Below are 12,359 nucleotides of genomic sequence, written 5' to 3' on the forward strand. Positions count from 1 at the left end.
CAAGCCAGGCGGGCGACGCGCGCGCGCTGGCGTCTCGTCACCAGAGATCGCGAGTGCGAGAGGCCCGGCCGGCAGGTGGACACGCGGGCACCGCCGGCTCGGCGGCAGAGTCAGGGAAGTGGGGGGAGGGGATAGAGCCCCGTCGGGCTCGTCGACCCGCGGCTCCTGGCGGCTCTGCGGCCGAGTTGGGGAAGGAGGGGGGGAGGGGCAGACTCCCTGACAGCCGGGCGATGCGCGCGCGCCGGCGGCTCGGCGGCACAGGTCGCGAGTGGGGGAGGCCCGGCCGGCAGGTGGACACGCGGGCACCGCCAGCTCGGCGGCAGAGTGAGGAAAGGGGGGGCGGGGCAGACACCTCGACAGCCGGGCGACGCGCGCGCGCTGGCGGCTCGTCACCAGAGGTCGCGAGTGCGAGAGGCCAGGCCGGCAGGTGGACACGCGGGCACCCGCAGCTCGTCGGCAGGGTTAGGGAAGGGGGGGAGGGGATAGAGCCCCGTCCGGCTGGTCGACCCGCGGGCACTGCCAGGCGGGCGACGGGCGCGCGCTGGCGGCTGGGCGGGCGAGGTCGCCAGTGGGAGAGGCCCGGCCGGCAGGTGCCCGCGGGCAACGCCAGCTGGGCGGCAGAGTGAGGGGAGGAGCGGGGGAGGGGCAGAGAGCCTGACAGCCGGGCGACGGGCGCGCGCTGGCGGCTCGGCGGGCGAGGTCGCGAGTGGGAGAGCCCCGGTCGCAGGTGGACCCGCGGGCACCCGCAGCTCGTCGACAGAGCTAGGGAAGTGGGGGGAGGGGATAGAGCCCCGTCGGGCTCGTCGACCCGCGGCTCCTGGCGGCTCTGCGGCCGAGTTGGGGAAGGAGGGGGGGAGGGGCAGACTCCCTGACAGCCGGGCGATGCGCGCGCGCCGGCGGCTCGGCGGCACAGGTCGCGAGTGGGGGAGGCCCGGCCGGCAGGTGGACACGCGGGCACCGCCAGCTCGGCGGCAGAGTGAGGAAAGGGGGGGCGGGGCAGACACCTCGACAGCCGGGCGATGCGCGCGCGCTGGCGGCTCGTCACCAGACGTCGCGAGTGCGAGAGGCCCGGCCGGCAGGTGGACACGGGGGCACCGCCGGCTCGGCGGCAGAGTCAGGGAAGTGGGGGGAGGGGATAGAGCCCCGTCGGGCTCGTCGACCCGCGGCTCCTGGCGGCTCTGCGGCCGAGTTGGGGAAGGAGGGGGGGAGGGGCAGACTCCCTGACAGCCGGGCGATGCGCGCGCGCCGGCGGCTCAGCGGCACAGGTCGCGAGTGGGGGAGGCCCGGCCGGCAGGTGGACACGCGGGCACCGCCAGCTCGGCGGCAGAGTGAGGAAAGGGGGGGCGGGGCAGACACCTCGACAGCCGGGCGACGCGCGCGCGCTGGCGGCTCGTCACCAGAGGTCGCGAGTGCGAGAGGCCCGGCCGGCAGGTGGACACGGGGGCACCGCCGGCTCGGCGGCAGAGTCAGGGAAGTGGGGGGAGGGGATAGAGCCCCGTCGGGCTCGTCGACCCGCGGCTCCTGGCGGCTCTGCGGCCGAGTTGGGGAAGGAGGGGGGGAGGGGCAGACTCCCTGACAGCCGGGCGATGCGCGCGCGCCGGCGGCTCGGCGGCACAGGTCGCGAGTGGGGGAGGCCCGGCCGGCAGGTGGACACGCGGGCACCGCCAGCTCGGCGGCAGAGTGAGGAAAGGGGGGGGAGGGGCAGACACCTAGACAGCCGGGCGACGCGCGCGCGCCGGCGGCTCGTGACCAGAGGTCGCGTGTAGGGGAGCACCGGCCGGCAGGTGCACCCGCGGGCACCGCCAGCTCGGCGGCAGAGTGAGGGAAGGAGGGGGAGGGGCGGATTCCAAGCCAGGCGGGCGACGCGCGCGCGCTGGCGTCTCGTCACCAGAGATCGCGAGTGCGAGAGGCCCGGCCGGCAGGTGGACACGCGGGCACCGCCGGCTCGGCGGCAGAGTCAGGGAAGTGGGGGGAGCGGATAGAGCCCCGTCGGGCTCGTCGACCCGCGGCTCCTGGCGGCTCTGCGGCCGAGTTGGGGAAGGAGGGGGGGAGGGGCAGACTCCCTGACAGCCGGGCGATGCGCGCGCGCCGGCGGCTCGGCGGCACAGGTCGCGAGTGGGGGAGGCCCGGCCGGCAGGTGGACACGCGGGCACCGCCAGCTCGGCGGCAGAGTGAGGAAAGGGGGGGCGGGGCAGACACCTCGACAGCCGGGCGACGCGCGCGCGCTGGCGGCTCGTCACCAGAGGTCGGGAGTGCGAGAGGCCAGGCCGGCAGGTGGACACGCGGGCACCCGCAGCTCGTCGGCAGGGTTAGGGAAGGGGGGAAGGGGATAGAGCCCCGTCCGGCTGGTCGACCCGCGGGCACTGCCAGGCGGGCGACGGGCGCGCGCTGGCGGCTGGGCGGGCGCGGTCGCCAGTGGGAGAGGCCCGGCCGGCAGGTGCCCGCGGGCAACGCCAGCTGGGCGGCAGAGTGAGGGGAGGAGCGGGGGAGGGGCAGACAGCCTGACAGCCGGGCGACGGGCGCGCGCTGGCGGCTCGGCGGGCGAGGTCGCGAGTGGGAGAGCCCCGGTCGCAGGTGGCCCCGCGGGCACCCGCAGCTCGTCGACAGAGTTAGGGAAGTGGGGGGAGGGGATAGAGCCCCGTCGGGCTCGTCGACCCGCGGCTCCTGGCGGCTCTGCGGCCGAGTTAGGGAAGGAGGGGGGGAGGGGCAGACTCCCTGACAGCCGGGCGATGCGCGCGCGCCGGCGGCTCGGCGGCACAGGTCGCGAGTGGGGGAGGCCCGGCCGGCAGGTGGACACGCGGGCACCGCCAGCTCGGCGGCAGAGTGAGGAAAGGGGGGGGAGGGGCAGACACCTAGACAGCCGGGCGACGCGCGCGCGCCGGCGGCTCGTGACCAGAGGTCGCGTGTAGGGGAGCACCGGCCGGCAGGTGGACCCGCGGGCACCGCCAGCTCGGCGGCAGAGTGAGGGAAGGAGGGGGAGGGGCGGATTCCAAGCCAGGCGGGCGACGCGCGCGCGCTGGCGTCTCGTCACCAGAGATCGCGAGTGCGAGAGGCCCGGCCGGCAGGTGGACACGCGGGCACCGCCGGCTCGGCGGCAGAGTCAGGGATGTGGGGGGAGGGGATAGAGCCCCGTCGGGCTCGTCGACCCGCGGCTCCTGGCGGCTCTGCGGCCGAGTTGGGGAAGGAGGGGGGGAGGGGCAGACTCCCTGACAGCCGGGCGATGCGCGCGCGCCGGCGGCTCGGCGGCACAGGTCGCGAGTGGGGGAGGCCCGGCCGGCAGGTGGACACGCGGGCACCGCCAGCTCGGCGGCAGAGTGAGGAAAGGGGGGGCGGGGCAGACACCTCGACAGCCGGGCGATGCGCGCGCGCTGGCGGCTCGTCACCAGAGGTCGCGAGTGCGAGAGGCCCGGCCGGCAGGTGGACACGGGGGCACCGCCGGCTCGGCGGCAGAGTCAGGGAAGTGGGGGGAGGGGATAGAGCCCCGTCGGGCTCGTCGACCCGCGGCTCCTGGCGGCTCTGCGGCCGAGTTGGGGAAGGAGGGGGGGAGGGGCAGACTCCCTGACAGCCGGGCGATGCGCGCGCGCCGGCGGCTCGGCGGCACAGGTCGCGAGTGGGGGAGGCCCGGCCGGCAGGTGGACACGCGGGCACCGCCAGCTCGGCGGCAGAGTGAGGAAAGGGGAGGCGGGGCAGACACCTCGACAGCCGGGCGACGCGCGCGCGCTGGCGGCTCGTCACCAGAGGTCGCGAGTGCGAGAGGCCCGGCCGGCAGGTGGACACGGGGGCACCGCCGGCTCGGCGGCAGAGTCAGGGAAGTGGGGGGAGGGGATAGAGCCCCGTCGGGCTCGTCGACCCGCGGCTCCTGGCGGCTCTGCGGCCGAGTTGGGGAAGGAGGGGGGGAGGGGCAGACTCCCTGACAGCCGGGCGATGCGCGCGCGCCGGCGGCTCGGCGGCACAGGTCGCGAGTGGGGGAGGCCCGGCCGGCAGGTGGACACGCGGGCACCGCCAGCTCGGCGGCAGAGTGAGGAAAGGGGGGGCGGGGCAGACACCTCGACAGCCGGGCGACGCGCGCGAGCTGGCGGCTCGTCACCAGAGGTCGCGAGTGCGACAGGCCCGGCCGGCAGGTGGACACGCGGGCACCCGCAGCTCGTCGGCAGGGTTAGGGAAGGGGGGGGAGGGGATAGAGCCCCGTCCGGCTGGTCGACCCGCGGGAACTGCCAGGCGGGCGACGGGCGCGCGCTGGCGGCTGGGCGGGCGAGGTCGCCAGTGGGAGAGGCCCGGCCGGCAGGTGCCCGCGGGCAACGCCAGCTGGGCGGCAGAGTGAGGGGAGGAGCGGGGGAGGGGCAGACAGCCTGACAGCCGGGCGACGGGCGCGCGCTGGCGGCTCGGCGGGCGAGGTCGCGAGTGGGAGAGCCCCGGTCGCAGGTGGCCCCGCGGGCACCCGCAGCTCGTCGACAGAGTTAGGGAAGTGGGGGGAGGGGATAGAGCCCCGTCGGGCTCGTCGACCCGCGGCTCCTGGCGGCTCTGCGGCCGAGTTAGGGAAGGAGGGGGGGAGGGGCAGACTCCCTGACAGCCGGGCGATGCGCGCGCGCCGGCGGCTCGGCGGCACAGGTCGCGAGTGGGGGAGGCCCGGCCGGCAGGTGGACACGCGGGCACCGCCAGCTCGGCGGCAGAGTGAGGAAAGGGGGGGGAGGGGCAGACACCTAGACAGCCGGGCGACGCGCGCGCGCCGGCGGCTCGTGACCAGAGGTCGCGTGTATGGGAGCACCGGCCGGCAGGTGGACCCGCGGGCAGCGCCAGCTCGGCGGCAGAGTGAGGGAAGGAGGGGGAGGGGCGGATTCCAAGCCAGGCGGGCGACGCGCGCGCGCTGGCGTCTCGTCACCAGAGATCGCGAGTGCGAGAGGCCCGGCCGGCAGGTGGACACGCGGGCACCGCCGGCTCGGCGGCAGAGTCAGGGAAGTGGGGGGAGGGGATAGAGCCCCGTCGGGCTCGTCGACCCGCGGCTCCTGGCGGCTCTGCGGCCGAGTTGGGGAAGGAGGGGGGGAGGGGCAGACTCCCTGACAGCCGGGCGATGCGCGCGCGCCGGCGGCTCGGCGGCACAGGTCGCGAGTGGGGGAGGCCCGGCCGGCAGGTGGACACGCGGGCACCGCCAGCTCGGCGGCAGAGTGAGGAAAGGGGGGGCGGGGCAGACACCTCGACAGCCGGGCGACGCGCGCGCGCTGGCGGCTCGTCACCAGAGGTCGCGAGTGCGAGAGGCCAGGCCGGCAGGTGGACACGCGGGCACCCGCAGCTCGTCGGCAGGGTTAGGGAAGGGGGGGAGGGGATAGAGCCCCGTCCGGCTGGTCGACCCGCGGGCACTGCCAGGCGGGCGACGGGCGCGCGCTGGCGGCTGGGCGGGCGAGGTCGCCAGTGGGAGAGGCCCGGCCGGCAGGTGCCCGCGGGCAACGCCAGCTGGGCGGCAGAGTGAGGGGAGGAGCGGGGGAGGGGCAGACAGCCTGACAGCCGGGCGACGGGCGCGCGCTGGCGGCTCGGCGGGCGAGGTCGCGAGTGGGAGAGCCCCGGTCGCAGGTGGACCCGCGGGCACCCGCAGCTCGTCGACAGAGCTAGGGAAGTGGGGGGAGGGGATAGAGCCCCGTCGGGCTCGTCGACCCGCGGCTCCTGGCGGCTCTGCGGCCGAGTTGGGGAAGGAGGGGGGGAGGGGCAGACTCCCTGACAGCCGGGCGATGCGCGCGCGCCGGCGGCTCGGCGGCACAGGTCGCGAGTGGGGGAGGCCCGGCCGGCAGGTGGACACGCGGGCACCGCCAGCTCGGCGGCAGAGTGAGGAAAGGGGGGGCGGGGCAGACACCTCGACAGCCGGGCGATGCGCGCGCGCTGGCGGCTCGTCACCAGACGTCGCGAGTGCGAGAGGCCCGGCCGGCAGGTGGACACGGGGGCACCGCCGGCTCGGCGGCAGAGTCAGGGAAGTGGGGGGAGGGGATAGAGCCCCGTCGGGCTCGTCGACCCGCGGCTCCTGGCGGCTCTGCGGCCGAGTTGGGGAAGGAGGGGGGGAGGGGCAGACTCCCTGACAGCCGGGCGATGCGCGCGCGCCGGCGGCTCAGCGGCACAGGTCGCGAGTGGGGGAGGCCCGGCCGGCAGGTGGACACGCGGGCACCGCCAGCTCGGCGGCAGAGTGAGGAAAGGGGGGGCGGGGCAGACACCTCGACAGCCGGGCGACGCGCGCGCGCTGGCGGCTCGTCACCAGAGGTCGCGAGTGCGAGAGGCCCGGCCGGCAGGTGGACACGGGGGCACCGCCGGCTCGGCGGCAGAGTCAGGGAAGTGGGGGGAGGGGATAGAGCCCCGTCGGGCTCGTCGACCCGCGGCTCCTGGCGGCTCTGCGGCCGAGTTGGGGAAGGAGGGGGGGAGGGGCAGACTCCCTGACAGCCGGGCGATGCGCGCGCGCCGGCGGCTCGGCGGCACAGGTCGCGAGTGGGGGAGGCCCGGCCGGCAGGTGGACACGCGGGCACCGCCAGCTCGGCGGCAGAGTGAGGAAAGGGGGGGGAGGGGCAGACACCTAGACAGCCGGGCGACGCGCGCGCGCCGGCGGCTCGTGACCAGAGGTCGCGTGTAGGGGAGCACCGGCCGGCAGGTGCACCCGCGGGCACCGCCAGCTCGGCGGCAGAGTGAGGGAAGGAGGGGGAGGGGCGGATTCCAAGCCAGGCGGGCGACGCGCGCGCGCTGGCGTCTCGTCACCAGAGATCGCGAGTGCGAGAGGCCCGGCCGGCAGGTGGACACGCGGGCACCGCCGGCTCGGCGGCAGAGTCAGGGAAGTGGGGGGAGCGGATAGAGCCCCGTCGGGCTCGTCGACCCGCGGCTCCTGGCGGCTCTGCGGCCGAGTTGGGGAAGGAGGGGGGGAGGGGCAGACTCCCTGACAGCCGGGCGATGCGCGCGCGCCGGCGGCTCGGCGGCACAGGTCGCGAGTGGGGGAGGCCCGGCCGGCAGGTGGACACGCGGGCACCGCCAGCTCGGCGGCAGAGTGAGGAAAGGGGGGGCGGGGCAGACACCTCGACAGCCGGGCGACGCGCGCGCGCTGGCGGCTCGTCACCAGAGGTCGGGAGTGCGAGAGGCCAGGCCGGCAGGTGGACACGCGGGCACCCGCAGCTCGTCGGCAGGGTTAGGGAAGGGGGGAAGGGGATAGAGCCCCGTCCGGCTGGTCGACCCGCGGGCACTGCCAGGCGGGCGACGGGCGCGCGCTGGCGGCTGGGCGGGCGCGGTCGCCAGTGGGAGAGGCCCGGCCGGCAGGTGCCCGCGGGCAACGCCAGCTGGGCGGCAGAGTGAGGGGAGGAGCGGGGGAGGGGCAGACAGCCTGACAGCCGGGCGACGGGCGCGCGCTGGCGGCTCGGCGGGCGAGGTCGCGAGTGGGAGAGCCCCGGTCGCAGGTGGCCCCGCGGGCACCCGCAGCTCGTCGACAGAGTTAGGGAAGTGGGGGGAGGGGATAGAGCCCCGTCGGGCTCGTCGACCCGCGGCTCCTGGCGGCTCTGCGGCCGAGTTAGGGAAGGAGGGGGGGAGGGGCAGACTCCCTGACAGCCGGGCGATGCGCGCGCGCCGGCGGCTCGGCGGCACAGGTCGCGAGTGGGGGAGGCCCGGCCGGCAGGTGGACACGCGGGCACCGCCAGCTCGGCGGCAGAGTGAGGAAAGGGGGGGGAGGGGCAGACACCTAGACAGCCGGGCGACGCGCGCGCGCCGGCGGCTCGTGACCAGAGGTCGCGTGTAGGGGAGCACCGGCCGGCAGGTGGACCCGCGGGCACCGCCAGCTCGGCGGCAGAGTGAGGGAAGGAGGGGGAGGGGCGGATTCCAAGCCAGGCGGGCGACGCGCGCGCGCTGGCGTCTCGTCACCAGAGATCGCGAGTGCGAGAGGCCCGGCCGGCAGGTGGACACGCGGGCACCGCCGGCTCGGCGGCAGAGTCAGGGATGTGGGGGGAGGGGATAGAGCCCCGTCGGGCTCGTCGACCCGCGGCTCCTGGCGGCTCTGCGGCCGAGTTGGGGAAGGAGGGGGGGAGGGGCAGACTCCCTGACAGCCGGGCGATGCGCGCGCGCCGGCGGCTCGGCGGCACAGGTCGCGAGTGGGGGAGGCCCGGCCGGCAGGTGGACACGCGGGCACCGCCAGCTCGGCGGCAGAGTGAGGAAAGGGGGGGCGGGGCAGACACCTCGACAGCCGGGCGATGCGCGCGCGCTGGCGGCTCGTCACCAGAGGTCGCGAGTGCGAGAGGCCCGGCCGGCAGGTGGACACGGGGGCACCGCCGGCTCGGCGGCAGAGTCAGGGAAGTGGGGGGAGGGGATAGAGCCCCGTCGGGCTCGTCGACCCGCGGCTCCTGGCGGCTCTGCGGCCGAGTTGGGGAAGGAGGGGGGGAGGGGCAGACTCCCTGACAGCCGGGCGATGCGCGCGCGCCGGCGGCTCGGCGGCACAGGTCGCGAGTGGGGGAGGCCCGGCCGGCAGGTGGACACGCGGGCACCGCCAGCTCGGCGGCAGAGTGAGGAAAGGGGAGGCGGGGCAGACACCTCGACAGCCGGGCGACGCGCGCGCGCTGGCGGCTCGTCACCAGAGGTCGCGAGTGCGAGAGGCCCGGCCGGCAGGTGGACACGGGGGCACCGCCGGCTCGGCGGCAGAGTCAGGGAAGTGGGGGGAGGGGATAGAGCCCCGTCGGGCTCGTCGACCCGCGGCTCCTGGCGGCTCTGCGGCCGAGTTGGGGAAGGAGGGGGGGAGGGGCAGACTCCCTGACAGCCGGGCGATGCGCGCGCGCCGGCGGCTCGGCGGCACAGGTCGCGAGTGGGGGAGGCCCGGCCGGCAGGTGGACACGCGGGCACCGCCAGCTCGGCGGCAGAGTGAGGAAAGGGGGGGCGGGGCAGACACCTCGACAGCCGGGCGACGCGCGCGAGCTGGCGGCTCGTCACCAGAGGTCGCGAGTGCGACAGGCCCGGCCGGCAGGTGGACACGCGGGCACCCGCAGCTCGTCGGCAGGGTTAGGGAAGGGGGGGGAGGGGATAGAGCCCCGTCCGGCTGGTCGACCCGCGGGAACTGCCAGGCGGGCGACGGGCGCGCGCTGGCGGCTGGGCGGGCGAGGTCGCCAGTGGGAGAGGCCCGGCCGGCAGGTGCCCGCGGGCAACGCCAGCTGGGCGGCAGAGTGAGGGGAGGAGCGGGGGAGGGGCAGACAGCCTGACAGCCGGGCGACGGGCGCGCGCTGGCGGCTCGGCGGGCGAGGTCGCGAGTGGGAGAGCCCCGGTCGCAGGTGGCCCCGCGGGCACCCGCAGCTCGTCGACAGAGTTAGGGAAGTGGGGGGAGGGGATAGAGCCCCGTCGGGCTCGTCGACCCGCGGCTCCTGGCGGCTCTGCGGCCGAGTTAGGGAAGGAGGGGGGGAGGGGCAGACTCCCTGACAGCCGGGCGATGCGCGCGCGCCGGCGGCTCGGCGGCACAGGTCGCGAGTGGGGGAGGCCCGGCCGGCAGGTGGACACGCGGGCACCGCCAGCTCGGCGGCAGAGTGAGGAAAGGGGGGGGAGGGGCAGACACCTAGACAGCCGGGCGACGCGCGCGCGCCGGCGGCTCGTGACCAGAGGTCGCGTGTATGGGAGCACCGGCCGGCAGGTGGACCCGCGGGCAGCGCCAGCTCGGCGGCAGAGTGAGGGAAGGAGGGGGAGGGGCGGATTCCAAGCCAGGCGGGCGACGCGCGCGCGCTGGCGTCTCGTCACCAGAGATCGCGAGTGCGAGAGGCCCGGCCGGCAGGTGGACACGCGGGCACCGCCGGCTCGGCGGCAGAGTCAGGGAAGTGGGGGGAGGGGATAGAGCCCCGTCGGGCTCGTCGACCCGCGGCTCCTGGCGGCTCTGCGGCCGAGTTGGGGAAGGAGGGGGGGAGGGGCAGACTCCCTGACAGCCGGGCGATGCGCGCGCGCCGGCGGCTCGGCGGCACAGGTCGCGAGTGGGGGAGGCCCGGCCGGCAGGTGGACACGCGGGCACCGCCAGCTCGGCGGCAGAGTGAGGAAAGGGGGGGCGGGGCAGACACCTCGACAGCCGGGCGACGCGCGCGCGCTGGCGGCTCGTCACCAGAGGTCGCGAGTGCGAGAGGCCAGGCCGGCAGGTGGACACGCGGGCACCCGCAGCTCGTCGGCAGGGTTAGGGAAGGGGGGGAGGGGATAGAGCCCCGTCCGGCTGGTCGACCCGCGGGCACTGCCAGGCGGGCGACGGGCGCGCGCTGGCGGCTGGGCGGGCGAGGTCGCCAGTGGGAGAGGCCCGGCCGGCAGGTGCCCGCGGGCAACGCCAGCTGGGCGGCAGAGTGAGGGGAGGAGCGGGGGAGGGGCAGACAGCCTGACAGCCGGGCGACGGGCGCGCGCTGGCGGCTCGGCGGGCGAGGTCGCGAGTGGGAGAGCCCCGGTCGCAGGTGGACCCGCGGGCACCCGCAGCTCGTCGACAGAGCTAGGGAAGTGGGGGGAGGGGATAGAGCCCCGTCGGGCTCGTCGACCCGCGGCTCCTGGCGGCTCTGCGGCCGAGTTGGGGAAGGAGGGGGGGAGGGGCAGACTCCCTGACAGCCGGGCGATGCGCGCGCGCCGGCGGCTCGGCGGCACAGGTCGCGAGTGGGGGAGGCCCGGCCGGCAGGTGGACACGCGGGCACCGCCAGCTCGGCGGCAGAGTGAGGAAAGGGGGGGCGGGGCAGACACCTCGACAGCCGGGCGACGCGCGCGCGCTGGCGGCTCGTCACCAGAGGTCGCGAGTGCGAGAGGCCCGGCCGGCAGGTGGACACGGGGGCACCGCCGGCTCGGCGGCAGAGTCAGGGAAGTGGGGGGAGGGGATAGAGCCCCGTCGGGCTCGTCGACCCGCGGCTCCTGGCGGCTCTGCGGCCGAGTTGGGGAAGGAGGGGGGGAGGGGCAGACTCCCTGACAGCCGGGCGATGCGCGCGCGCCGGCGGCTCGGCGGCACAGGTCGCGAGTGGGGGAGGCCCGGCCGGCAGGTGGACACGCGGGCACCGCCAGCTCGGCGGCAGAGTGAGGAAAGGGGGGGGAGGGGCAGACACCTAGACAGCCGGGCGACGCGCGCGCGCCGGCGGCTCGTGACCAGAGGTCGCGTGTATGGGAGCACCGGCCGGCAGGTGGACCCGCGGGCAGCGCCAGCTCGGCGGCAGAGTGAGGGAAGGAGGGGGAGGGGCGGATTCCAAGCCAGGCGGGCGACGCGCGCGCGCTGGCGTCTCGTCACCAGAGATCGCGAGTGCGAGAGGCCCGGCCGGCAGGTGGACACGCGGGCACCGCCGGCTCGGCGGCAGAGTCAGGGAAGTGGGGGGAGGGGATAGAGCCCCGTCGGGCTCGTCGACCCGCGGCTCCTGGCGGCTCTGCGGCCGAGTTGGGGAAGGAGGGGGGGAGGGGCAGACTCCCTGACAGCCGGGCGATGCGCGCGCGCCGGCGGCTCGGCGGCACAGGTCGCGAGTGGGGGAGGCCCGGCCGGCAGGTGGACACGCGGGCACCGCCAGCTCGGCGGCAGAGTGAGGAAAGGGGGGGCGGGGCAGACACCTCGACAGCCGGGCGACGCGCGCGCGCTGGCGGCTCGTCACCAGAGGTCGCGAGTGCGAGAGGCCAGGCCGGCAGGTGGACACGCGGGCACCCGCAGCTCGTCGGCAGGGTTAGGGAAGGGGGGGAGGGGATAGAGCCCCGTCCGGCTGGTCGACCCGCGGGCACTGCCAGGCGGGCGACGGGCGCGCGCTGGCGGCTGGGCGGGCGAGGTCGCCAGTGGGAGAGGCCCGGCCGGCAGGTGCCCGCGGGCAACGCCAGCTGGGCGGCAGAGTGAGGGGAGGAGCGGGGGAGGGGCCGACAGCCTGACAGCCGGGCGACGGGCGCGCGCTGGCGGCTCGGCGGGCGAGGTCGCGAGTGGGAGAGCCCCGGTCGCAGGTGGCCCCGCGGGCACCCGCAGCTCGTCGACAGAGTTAGGGAAGTGGGGGGAGGGGATAGAGCCCCGTCGGGCTCGTCGACCCGCGGCTCCTGGCGGCTCTGCGGCCGAGTTAGGGAAGGAGGGGGGGAGGGGCAGACTCCCTGACAGCCGGGCGATGCGCGCGCGCCGGCGGCTCGGCGGCACAGGTCGCGAGTGGGGGAGGCCCGGCCGGCAGGTGGACACGCGGGCACCGCCAGCTCGGCGGCAGAGTGAGGAAAGGGGGGGGAGGGGCAGACACCTAGACAGCCGGGCGACGCGCGCGCGCCGGCGGCTCGTGACCAGAGGTCGCGTGTAGGGGAGCACCGGCCGGCAGGTGCACCCGCGGGCACCGCCAGCTCGGCGGCAGAGTGAGGGAAGGAGGGGGAGGGGCGGATTCCAAGCCAGGCGGGCGACGCGCGCGCGCTGGCGTCTCGTCACCAGA

The sequence above is a fragment of the Giraffa tippelskirchi genome, chromosome 8 (genome assembly GCF_054371585.1).
Source record: "Giraffa tippelskirchi isolate mGirTip1 chromosome 8, T2T-mGirTip1v1.2.pri, whole genome shotgun sequence".
Taxonomy (NCBI): Eukaryota; Metazoa; Chordata; class Mammalia; order Artiodactyla; family Giraffidae; genus Giraffa; species Giraffa tippelskirchi.